The following is an 11,921-nucleotide window of genomic DNA, read 5'->3' on the forward strand; positions in this document are numbered from 1 at the left end:
TCCTGTCATTATGACGTTAGCTGGTTATTTTGCTCGTTAGTTGATGCAGTTTCTTCCTAGCCTTGATGGTTTTTACAATTTGGCATGTTTTTGCAGTGGCTGGTACCGGTTGTTCATTTCCATGTTTAGTGCTTCCTTCAGGAGCCCCTTTAGGGCAGGCCTGGTGGTGACAAAATCACTCAGCATTTGCTTGTCTGTAAAGGATTTTATTTCTCCTCACTTATGAAGCTTAGTTTGGCTGGATATTAAATTCTGGGTTGAAAATTCTTTTCTTTAAGAATGTTGAATATTGGCCCCCACTCTTTCTGGCTTCTAGAGATTCTGCCGAGAGATCAGCTGTTAGTCTGATGGGTTTCCCTTTGTGGGTAACCCAACCTTTCTCTCTGGCTGCCCTTAACATTTTTTCCTTCATTCCAACTTCGGTGAATCTGATAATTATGTGTCTTGGAGTTACTCTTCTCGAGGAGTATCTTTGTGGCGTTCTCTGTATTTCCTGAATCTGAATGTTGGCCTGCCTTGCTAGATTGGGGAAGTTCTCCTGTATAATATCCTGCAGAGTGTTTTCCAACTTGGTTCCATTCTCTCCGTCACTTTCAGGTACACCAATCAGATGATGTAGATTTGGTCTTTTCACATAGTCCCATATTTCTTGGAGGCTTTGTTCATTTCTTTTTATTCTTTTTTCTCTAAACTTCTCTTCTCACTTCATTTCATTCATTTGATCTTCCATCACTGATACCCTTTCTTCCAGTTGATTGAATCGGCTGCTGAGGCTTGTGCATTCATCACGTAGTTCTTGTGCCTTGGTTTTCAGCTCTATCAAGTCCTTTAAGGACTTCTCTGCATTGGTTATTCTAGTTAGCCATTTGTCTAATTTTTTTCAAGGTTTTTAACTTCTTTGCCATGGGTTCGAACTTCCTCCTTTAGCTCGGTGTAGTTTGATCTTCTGAAGACTTCTCTCAACTCGTGAAAGTCAGTCTCCATTCAGCTTTTTTCCGTTGCTGGTGAGGAGCTGCGTTCCTTTGGAGGAGGAGAGGCACTCTGATTTTTAGAGTTTCCAGTTTTTCTGCTCTGTTTTTTCCCCATCTTTGTGGTTTTGTCTACCTTTGGTCTTTGGTGATGGTGATATACAGATGGGGTTTTGGTGTGGATGTCCTTACTGTTTGTTAGTTTTCCTTGAAACAGTCAGGACCCTCAGCTGCCTGTCTGTTGGAGTTTGCTGGAGGTCCACTCCAGACCCTGTTTGCCTGGGATCAGCAGCGAGGCTGCAGAGCAGCAGATATTGGTGAACAGGAAATGTTGCTGTATGATTGTTCCTCTGAAAGTTTTGTCTCAGAGGAGTACCCAGTGGTATGAGGTGTCAGTCTGCCCCTACTGGGGGGTGCCTCCCACTTAGGCTACTTGGGGGTCAGGGACTCACTTGAGGTGGCAGTCTGTCCATTCTCAGATCTCCAGCTGCATGCTGGGAGAACCACTTCTCTCTTCAAAGCTGTGAGACAGGGACATTTAAGTCTGCAGAGGATTCTGTTGCCTTTTGTTTGTCTATGCCCTGCCCCCAGAGGTGGAGTCTACAGAGGCAAGAAGGCCTCCTTGAGCTATGGTGGGCTCCACCCAGTTCGAGCTTCCTGGCTGCTTTGTTTACCTACTCAAGCCTGGGCAATGGCGGGCGCCCCTCCCCCAGCCTCGCTGCTGCCTTGCAGTTTGATCTCAGACTGCTGTGCTAGCAGTGAGTGAGGCTTCATGGGCGTAGGACCCTCTGAGTCAGGCACGGGATATAATCTCCTGGTGTGCTGTTTGCTAAGACCATTGGAAAAGCGCAGTATTAGGGTGGGAGTGACCTGATATTCCAGGTGCTGTCTGTCACCCCTTTCTTTGACTAGGAAAGGGAATTCCCTGACCCCTTGCACTTCCTGGGTGAGGCAATGCCTCACCCTGCTTTGGCTCATGCTCAGTGTGCTGCACCCACTGTCCTGCACCCACTTTCCGACACTTGCCAGTGAGATGAACCTGGTACCTCAGTTGGAAATGCAGAAATCACCCGTCTTCTGTGTCGCTCACCCTGGGAGCTATAGACTAGAGCTGTTCCTATTCGGCCATCTTGGCTCCACCTACTTATATTTTAATAGCCTCAAACTGGAAATTACCTAAATGTCATTAACAATAGAATGGATAAATAAGTTGTAGTATGTCTATGCAATAAAATATAAAACAGCAATGGTATGAATGGATTGCAATTACAAGAAATAATAAGGATGAATCTTATAATGTTAAGTTACAAACATGAAACTAAAATGAAGCTAGACTTCAAGATGGCCAAATAGGAAGAGCTCTGGTCTGCAGCTCCCAGCGTGATTGATGCAGAACACGGGTGATTTCTGCATTTGCAGCTGAGGTACCTGGTTCATCTCAGTGGAACTGGTTGGAGAGTGGGTGCAATCCATGGAGGGTGAGCTAAAGCAGGGTGGGGCATCACCTCACCTGGGAAGCACAAGGGGTCAGGGGAATTTCCATTTCCTAGCCAAGGGAAGCCATGACAGACTGTACCTGGAAAAATGGGACACTGACTCCCAAATACTGCGCTTTTCCCAGGGTCTTAGCAACTGGCAGACAAGGAAATTCTCTCCTGTGCCTGGGTCGGCAGGCCCCATGCCCATGGAGCCTTGCTCATTGCTAGTGCAGCAGTCTGAGATTGAACTCAGAGGCAGCAGTCTGGCTGGGGGAGGGGCATCCACCATTGCTGAGGCTTGAGTAGGTAAACAAAGGGGCCAGGAAGCTAGAACTGCACGGAGCCCACCACAGCTCAACAAGGCCTATGGCCTCTATAGACTCCACCTCTGTGAGCAGGGCATAGCTGAACAAAAGGCGGCAGACCACTTCTGCAGACTTAAACGTCCCTGTCTGACAGCTCTGAATAGAGCAGTGGTTCTCCCTGCATGGTGTTTGAGCTCTGAGAACAGACAAAGTGCCTCCTCAAGTGGGTCCCTGACCCCCATGTAGCCTAACTGGGAGACACCTCCCAGCAGGGGCTGACAGACACCTCATATGGGCAGGTGCCCCTCTGGGATGAGGGTTCCAGAAGAAGGATCAGGAAGCAATATTTTCTGTTCTGCAGGCTGCGCTGGTGATACCTAGGCAAACAGGGTCTGCAGTGGACCTCCAGCAAACTCAAACAGACCTGCAGCTGAGGAACCTGATGATTAAAAGAAAAACTAACAAACAGAAAGGAATAGCATCAACATTAAAAAAAAGGACATCTATGCCAAAACCCCATCTGTAGGTCACCAACATCAAAGACCAAAGGTAGACAAAAAGAACAAAAATGGGGGGAAACCAGAACAGAAAAGCTGAAAATTCTAAAAACCAAAGCAACTCTTCTCCTCCAAAGGATCACAGCTCCTTGCCAGCAACGGAACAAAGCTGGATGGAAAATGACTTTGATAAGTTGACAGAAATAGGCTTCAGAAGGTTGGTGATAAACTTCTCCAAGCTAAAGGAACATGTGCAAACCCATCGCAAGGAAGCTAAAAACCTTGAAAATAGGTTAGACAAATGGCTAACTATAATAAACAGTGTAGAGAAGACCTTAAATGACCAGATGGAGCTGAAAACCATGGCACGAGAACTTCATGATGCATGCACAAGCTTCAATAGCCAATTCGATTAAGTGGAAGAAAGGGTATCAGTGATTGAAGATCAAATTAATGAAATAAGGTGAGAAGAAAAGGTTAGAGAAAAAAGAGTAAAAAGCCTCCAAGAAATATGGGACTATGTGAAAAGACCAAATCTACGTCTGATTGGTGTACCTGAAAGTGATGGGGAGAATGGAACCAAGTTGGAAAACACTCTTCGGGATATTACCTAGGAGAACTTCCCCAACCTAGCACGGCAGGCCAACATTCAAATTCAGGAAATACAGAGAACACCACAAAGATACTCCTTGAGAAGAGCAACCCCAAGACACATAATTGTCAGATTCAACAAGGTTGAAATGAAAGAAAAAATGTTAAGGGCAGCCAGAGAGAAAGGTTGGGTTACCCACAAAGGGAAACCCATCAGACTAACAGCTGATCTCTCAGCAGAAACCCTACAAGCCAGAAGAGAGTGGGGGCCAATATTCAACATTCCTAAAGAAAAGAATTTTCAACCCAGAATTCATATCCAGCCAAACTAAGCTTCATAAGTGAGGAGAAATAAAATCCTTTACAGACAAGCAAATGCTGAGAGATTTTGTCACCACCAGGCCTGCCTTATAAGAGCTCCTGAAGGAAGCATTAGACATGGAAAGAAACAAGTGGTACCAGCCACTGCAAAAATATGCCAAATTGTAAAGATCATCGATGCTATGAAGAAACTGCATCAACTAACGAGCAAAATAACCAGCTAACATCATAATGACAGGATCAAATTCACACATAACAATATTAACCTTAAATGTAAATGGGCTAAATGCCCCAGTTAAAAGACACAGACTGGCAAATTGGATAGAGTCAAGATCCATCAGTGTGCTGTATTCAGGAGACCCATCTCACGTGTAAAGACACATACAGGCTCAAAATAAAGGGATGGAGGAAGATTTACCAAGCAAATGGAAAGCAAAAAAAAAAAAGTAGGGGTTGCAATCCTAGTCTCTGATAAAACAGACTTTAAACAAACAAAGATCAAAAGAGACAAGGCCACTACATAATGGTAAAGGGATCAATTCAACAAGAAGAGCTAACCATCCTAAATATATATGCACCCAATACAGGAACACCCAGATTCATAAAGCAAGTTCTTAGAGACCTACAAAGAGACTTAGATTCCCACACAATAATAATGGGAGACTTTAACACCCCACTGTCAATATTAGACAGATCAACGAGACAGAAGGTTAACAAGGATATCCAGGACTTGAACTCAGCTCTGCACCAAGCAGACCTCATAGACATTTATAGAGCTCTCCACCCCAAATTGACAGAATATACATTCTTCTCAGCACCACATCACACTTATTCTAAAATTGACCACATAGTTGGAAGTAAAGCACTCCTCAGCAAATGTAAAAGAACAGAAATCACAGCAAACTGGCTCTCAGACCACAGTGCAATCAAATTAGAACTCAAGATTAAGAAACTCACTCAAAACTGCACAACTAAGTGGAAACTGAACAACCTGCTCCTGAATGACTACTGGGTAAATAACAAAATGAAGGCAGAAATAAAGATGTTCTTTGAAACCAATGGAACAAAGACACAACATACCAGAATCTCTGGGACACAGCTAAAGCAGTGTGTAGAGGGTAATTTATAGCACTAAATTGCCCACAAAAGAAAGCAGAAAAGATCTAAAATTGACACTCTAACATCACAATTAAAAGAACTAGAGAAGCAAGACCAAAAAAATTCAAAAGCTAACAGAGGGCAAGAAATAGCTAAGATCAGAGCAGAACTGAAGGAGATAGAGACACAAAAAAAACCCTTCAAAAAATCAGTGAATCCAGGAGCTGGTTTTTTTGAAAAGATCAACAAAATTGATAGACTGCTAGCAAGAATAATAAAGAAGAAAAGAGAGAAGAATCAAATAGATGCAATAAAAAAGATAATAAAGGGGATATCACCACTGATTCCACAGAAATACAAACTACTATTAGAGAATACTATAAACACCTCTACACAAATGAACTAGAAAATCTAGAAGAAATGGATCAATTCCTGGACACATACACCCTCCCAAAGACTAAACCAGGGAGAAGTTGAATCTCTGAATAGACCAATAACAGGCTCTGAAATTGAGGCAATAATTAATAGCTTACCAACCAAAAAAAGTCCAGGACCAGATGGATTCACAGCCAAATTCTACCAGAGGTACACAGAGGAGCTGGTACCATTCATTCTGAAACTATTCCAATGAATAGAAAAAGAGGGAATCCTCCCTAACTCATTTGATGAGGCCAGCATCATCCTGATACCAAAGCCTGGCAGAGACACAAAAAAAGAGAATTTTAGACCAATATCCCTGATGAACATTGATGCAAAAATCCTCAATAAAATACTGGCAAACTGAATCCAGCAGCACATCAAAAAGCTTATCCACCGTGATCAAGTTGGCTTCATCCCTGGGATGCAAGGCTGGTTCAACATACGTAAATCAATAAATGTAATCCATCACATAAACAGAACCAATGACAAAAACCACATGATTATCTCAATAGATGTGATAAAGGCCTTCAACAAAATTCAACAGCCCTTCATGCTAAAAACTCTCAATCAATTAGGTATTGATGGGATGTATCTCAAAATAATAAGAGTTATCTATGACAAACCCACAGCCAATATTATACTGAATGGGCAAAAACTGGAAGCATTCCCTTTGAAAACTGGCACAAGACAAGGATACCCTCTCTCACCAATCCTATTCAACATAGTGTTGGAAGTTATGGCCAGGGCAATCAGGCCGGAGAAAGAAATAAAGGGTATTCAATAAGGAAAAGAGGAAGTCAAATTGTCCCTGTTTGCTGATAACATGATTGTATATTTAGAAAACCCTACTGTCTCAGCCCAAAATATCAAGGTAATAAGCAATTTCAGCAAAGCCTCAGGATACAAATCAACGTGCAAAAACACAAGCATTCCTATACACCAATAACAGACAGAGAGCCAAATCATGAGTGAACTCCCATTCACAATTGCTGCAAAGAGAATAAAATACCTAGGAATCCAACTTACAAGGGATGTGAAGGACCTCTTCAAGGAGAATTACAAACCACTGCTCAATGAAATAAAAGAGGACACAAAGGGAAGAACATTCCATGCTCATGGATAGGAAGAATCAATATAATGGCCATACTGCCCAAGGTAATTTATAGATTCAATGCCATCCCTGTCAAGCTACAATGACTTTCTTCATAGAATTGGAAAAAACTACTTTAAAATTCATATGGAACCAAAAAAGAGCCCACATTGCCAAGACAATCCTAAGCAAAAAGAACAAAGCTGGAGGCATCATGGTACCTGACTTCAAACTATACTACAAGGCTATAGTAACCAAAACAGCATGTAGTGGTACCAAAAGAGATATCTAGACCAATGGAACAGAACAGAGGCCTCAGAACATAACACCACACATCTACAGCCATCTGATCTTTCACAAACCTGATAAAAACAAGCAATGGGGACAGGATTCCCTATTTAATAAATGGTGCTGGGAAAACTGGCTAGCCATATGTAGCAAGCTGAAACTGGATCCCTTCCTTACACCTTATACAAAAATTAATTCAAGATGGATTAAAGACTTAAATGTTAGACCTAAAACCATAAAAACCCTAGAAGATAACCTAGGCAATACCATTCAGGACATAGGCATGGGCAAGGACTTCATGACTAAAACACAAAGAGCAATGGCAACAAAAGCCCCAATTGACAAATGGGATCTAACTAAACTAAAGACCTTCTGCATGGCAAAAGAAACTACCATCAGAGTGAACAGGCAACCTACAGAATGGGAGAAATTTTTGCAATCTACCCATCTGACAAAGGGCTAATATCTAGAATCTACAAAGAACTCCAACAAATTTACAAGAAAAAAACAACTCCATTAAAAATTGGGCAAAGGATATGAACAGACACTTCTCAAAAGAAGACATTTATGCAGCCAAAAGACACATGAAAAAATGCTCATCATCACTGGTCATCAGAGAAATGCAAATCAAAACCACCATGAGATACCATCTCACACCAGTTAGAACGGCGATCATTAAAAAGTCAGGAAACAACAGATGCTGGAGAGGATGTGGAGAGATAGGAACACTTTTACATCGTTGGTGGAGGTGTAAGTTAGTTCAACCATTGTGGAAGACAGTGTGGCAATTCCTTAAGGATCTAGAACTAGAAATACCATTTGACCCAGCAATCCCATTACTAGATACATACCGAAAGGATTATAAATCATGCTGCTATAAAGACACATGCACACGTGTGTTACAATAGCAAATACTTGGAACCAACCCAAATGTTGTCCATCAGTGATAGACTGGATAAAGAAAATGTGGCACATATACACCATGGAATACTATGCAGCCATAAAAAAGGATGAATTCATGTCCTTTGTAGGGACATGGATGAAGCTGGTAACCATCATTCCCAACAAACTGTCACAAGGACAGAAAACCAAACACCTGCATGTTCTCACTCATAGGTGGCAATTGAACAATGAGAACACTTGGACACAGGGCAGGGATCATCACACACCAGGGCCTGTCAGGGGGTGGCGGGCTGGGGGAGGGATAGCATTAGGAGAAATACATAATGTAGAAGACGGGTTGATGGGTGCAGCAAACTACCACTGCACTTGTATACCTGTGTAGCAATCCTGCACATTCTGCATGTGTACCCTAGAACTTAAAGTATAAGAGAATAAAAAAATAAAATGAAGTTAGGCATAAAAGAATGGGTACTGTAGTTACATAGATTCAAAATATCAAAACAAATAGAGTTGTATATCTGAGGATAGTGATTACCTTCATGGGCTGTGACTTGAAGGGAGCTCATTTGGATCTGCTGGGGTGGTGAGAATGTTCTGGTTCTGTATGGATTCTATTACAGGTTTCTATTCAACTTTTTACAAAAAGAATCACTGATGTGAATGCTATGTGCACTTTTCTGAATGCACATTTATGTCAATAAAAAATGTAAAAAACTACACATCCCTGATCGTCAAGAACAGGAGCTCCAACCCCCTGGCCATAGACTGGTACAGGTCCATGGCCTGTTAGGAACTGGGCCGCACAACAGGAAGTGAGTAGCAGGTGAGCATTACTGCCTGAATTCCACCTCCTGTCAGATCAGTGGCAGCATTAGATTCTCATAGGAACATGAACTCTATTGTGAACTGCACATGTGAGGGACCTAGGTTGCGTGCTCCTTATGAGAATCTAATGCCTGGTATAATCTGAGGTGGAACAGTTTCATCCCAAAACCAACCCCCCTAATCCATGGAAAAAGTATCTTCCATGAAACAGGCCCCTGGTACCAAAATGGTTGGGGACCACTGATCGAGAAAACCAGTCTGGCACTACTGGGGCTTCCTCTTGGAGCTCCTACTTCCCTCTTGAATTTCCAAAGAAGCTTGAGGACTTTTAAACTTCAAAAGTAGGGGGAAAGAGGGAGAACAATGCATTTTGTAACTACAGTGGGAAATGCCTTTTTGACCATTCTATTGTATCAATCACTTCCCCTGGAAGTGGAGTCTGTGTAAATATTTCGTCTTATACAGATAAGATACTCTCGCAACATCGGTCCAAGTGAAATTTCAGCTGGACTTCTGAGATGCATTCCAATAGCTATTTTCTGAAATCTGCTTTGTCCCTAGCACTGTGTTAGGCACAGGGGGTGCAATGGTCAAGCTCTGACATCCACACCCTTCTCAGACAACATCACCACAGGACTTAGGGTCCCTTCTCTCCATAGGGCAGAACTAGCTTTACATGTACTGCTGCTCCCTGTTGTTGGAGCTGTCCCTACAGACAAAGAGGCTTGGAGAAGGCTATGGGCTCTTCCTCTAGGGCCTGCACAGAACAGGTACTGAAAACCTCTCTGTTGAAACAGTTCCCAAGGCAGAATCACAAGGGGGCTAGGAGAGGGCACATTCTATGTCTCTAAGCAAGTGTCCCTCACATTAAGAAAGGCCTGTGGTATCTGAAATGCTCTGCCTTTTTTTTTTCTTTTTCTGAAACGCTTTTTAAATCAACTTCATTATAATCAGGATGTGCATGGCTGGGAGAATTTCAGCCCCAATCCCTTGGTTTTAGGAACTAAAAACCAGGAGGAAATTTCATCAACAAAGCAGCAGTCAGTCACGTGTTGCAGTGACCCACACCCCCCTGGGCATGCACTAACTCCCTCTAGCTCCTTCCACACCTTAACCTCCCCACCTGCGGTCCCTCACCAGGCTCGGACAATTCCTGCAAGAGACTTAGGGATACCAGCTCCACAGGCTTCTATGCTTTGACCTTTACCCCCATGGTGGGACCTTGACAGGATCTACTGGTAGCCCTCTGAGATCTAGGTCAAAGTTGAGGCCAAGAACAAGGTGGGTTGAGAGCCAGGGATGTGTCATGTGTGCATGCACATGTCTGTGTGTGTGTTGGGGAGTAGTTCAAAGGAAGAGGGGTTAGGGCAGGTGGAATGAAGCAGAATCATCCAGGGCTGAGAAGTCTAAAACTGGAAGGAAAGGGATGGGAACAGGGAGAATGGCTTTTTGTCAGAGAGAGCTGAGGGGGGAAGTGGCAACAATGAGAGATGCTCTGGGTTTGAAAGAAGGTAGGAGAAGGAAGTTGCCATGACCCACTTATGGGAACACTCTAGAGGGAGTCTATGTCTCATCCTTTACTTTGACACCAGAGACCACCCCACACTCCTGGATCTGTCTGCAGAAGCTGTCAGATGCTGGGCCCTTCCCTTCCCAGAGATGCATCTTTGACCTTGCTACAGCCCCTGCTCCTCTTCTCTCTGTCATCCCATCCCAAAGCCCCAGCCCTGGGGCACAGGCCTGAGCTGCACATGCTAGAGAGGGCTTGTTAGTGGCTGTGTCCAGGAACTTAGACAGCTCCTTCGTTTGGCTTTCTTTCCATATCCTTTCAACCTCTTCTTTCCTCATCCAAACCATTCAAGTAGGAGGCATGGGGCTGGGGGCAGGAGTTTTAGGGGAGGTAGCCTGGTCATAGAGACAGGAAGAAGATGAAGCCATGCTTCACTATTACTCTTTGCTGCTGTGTTCTCTTCTCACCTCCACACAGTCTCTCCTCCCCTTGCCTGAAAGGATACCTCATCCTCTGCAGTGGAAGCTTCTGGAAGACAAGATGGTCCCTTTCTTCCTAATACTCATGGCCTCACCTGCCGAATGTGAGCACATGCTGACACAGACACACATTTCTTCAGGCTCCAAATCCCTTCCTCATGATTGGGGATGTGGTCACACCCACAGCACACACCCCCTTTTTCTTTATCCCTTAGCGGATGCAACATTTACTCTTCTGGAAAAGTCAGAAAACTTTGCCCAAGAAAGGCGCATTCCAGAGAGAAATAACATTAAAATTGGATATTCCAAGGGGCACAGGAGTTGGCCAGTTGTCTAGAACACTGAAAGCATGGGGCAGCCCCAGAGAGCTCCAAGAACTTTGATGTTGTCACTCATCACTTACTGAGAACATGGACCGAAGGTGCTTCAGGTCTGTGAGGGTCAGAGATGCAGAGGTCACAGAGCTACCCCAGCCCCAGGAGAACTTTGTATTTCAAAAGCAGGTGTTCCCTCATGGTATGGAGTTAATATCCCCTCGGACAGCGATCAGAGCCCAAATGGCCTTCTATCACCACAGCAGCTATGACAGGGAAGGTGATGATGGGGAAGTACAGAAGACTTGACCTGGGTCTTCAGTCCAAGATCAAACACTTCAAATGGAGAAGAGGGGACAGTCTAGACATGAAAAGCATGTGCAATGTTAAAGACACATCACTATTAATCATATTCAGAGTTCTCAAGTATTTCAGGATTAAGGAACAAAGACTGAATGGGATAGACTGAGGCACAGTTTTTTAAATTTTATTTTTTATTTTTAGGAAGCCCTTTTGCAAACCATACAAGATATAATAGAGATCTCACCAAAGATGACACCCTAGAGATGGAGGGAGAAAACAAAACTTAAGTCCCATAAAGAAGGCAGAAACATGTTTTTGGTTTATCAAGATGAGTTTGGGCCAAATATAAGGAGGCTGCTTCACTGTAGGGAATCACAAGGCCATCTGGGGCAGGAATGTTGATGGTGAAGTGACTTCCCTGCTAAAGCTCGCTTGCTGGGATCCGGATGCCTCTGCAGAGACAAAGGTGGTTCAGAGTTCATGGGGAAAAGGGGCAGGGTTTGTGGCTGAGAAGTGGTGCCAATGGGGAGA

Source organism: Nomascus leucogenys, chromosome 15 (genome assembly GCF_006542625.1).
Source record: "Nomascus leucogenys isolate Asia chromosome 15, Asia_NLE_v1, whole genome shotgun sequence".
NCBI classification, from domain to species: Eukaryota; Metazoa; Chordata; class Mammalia; order Primates; family Hylobatidae; genus Nomascus; species Nomascus leucogenys.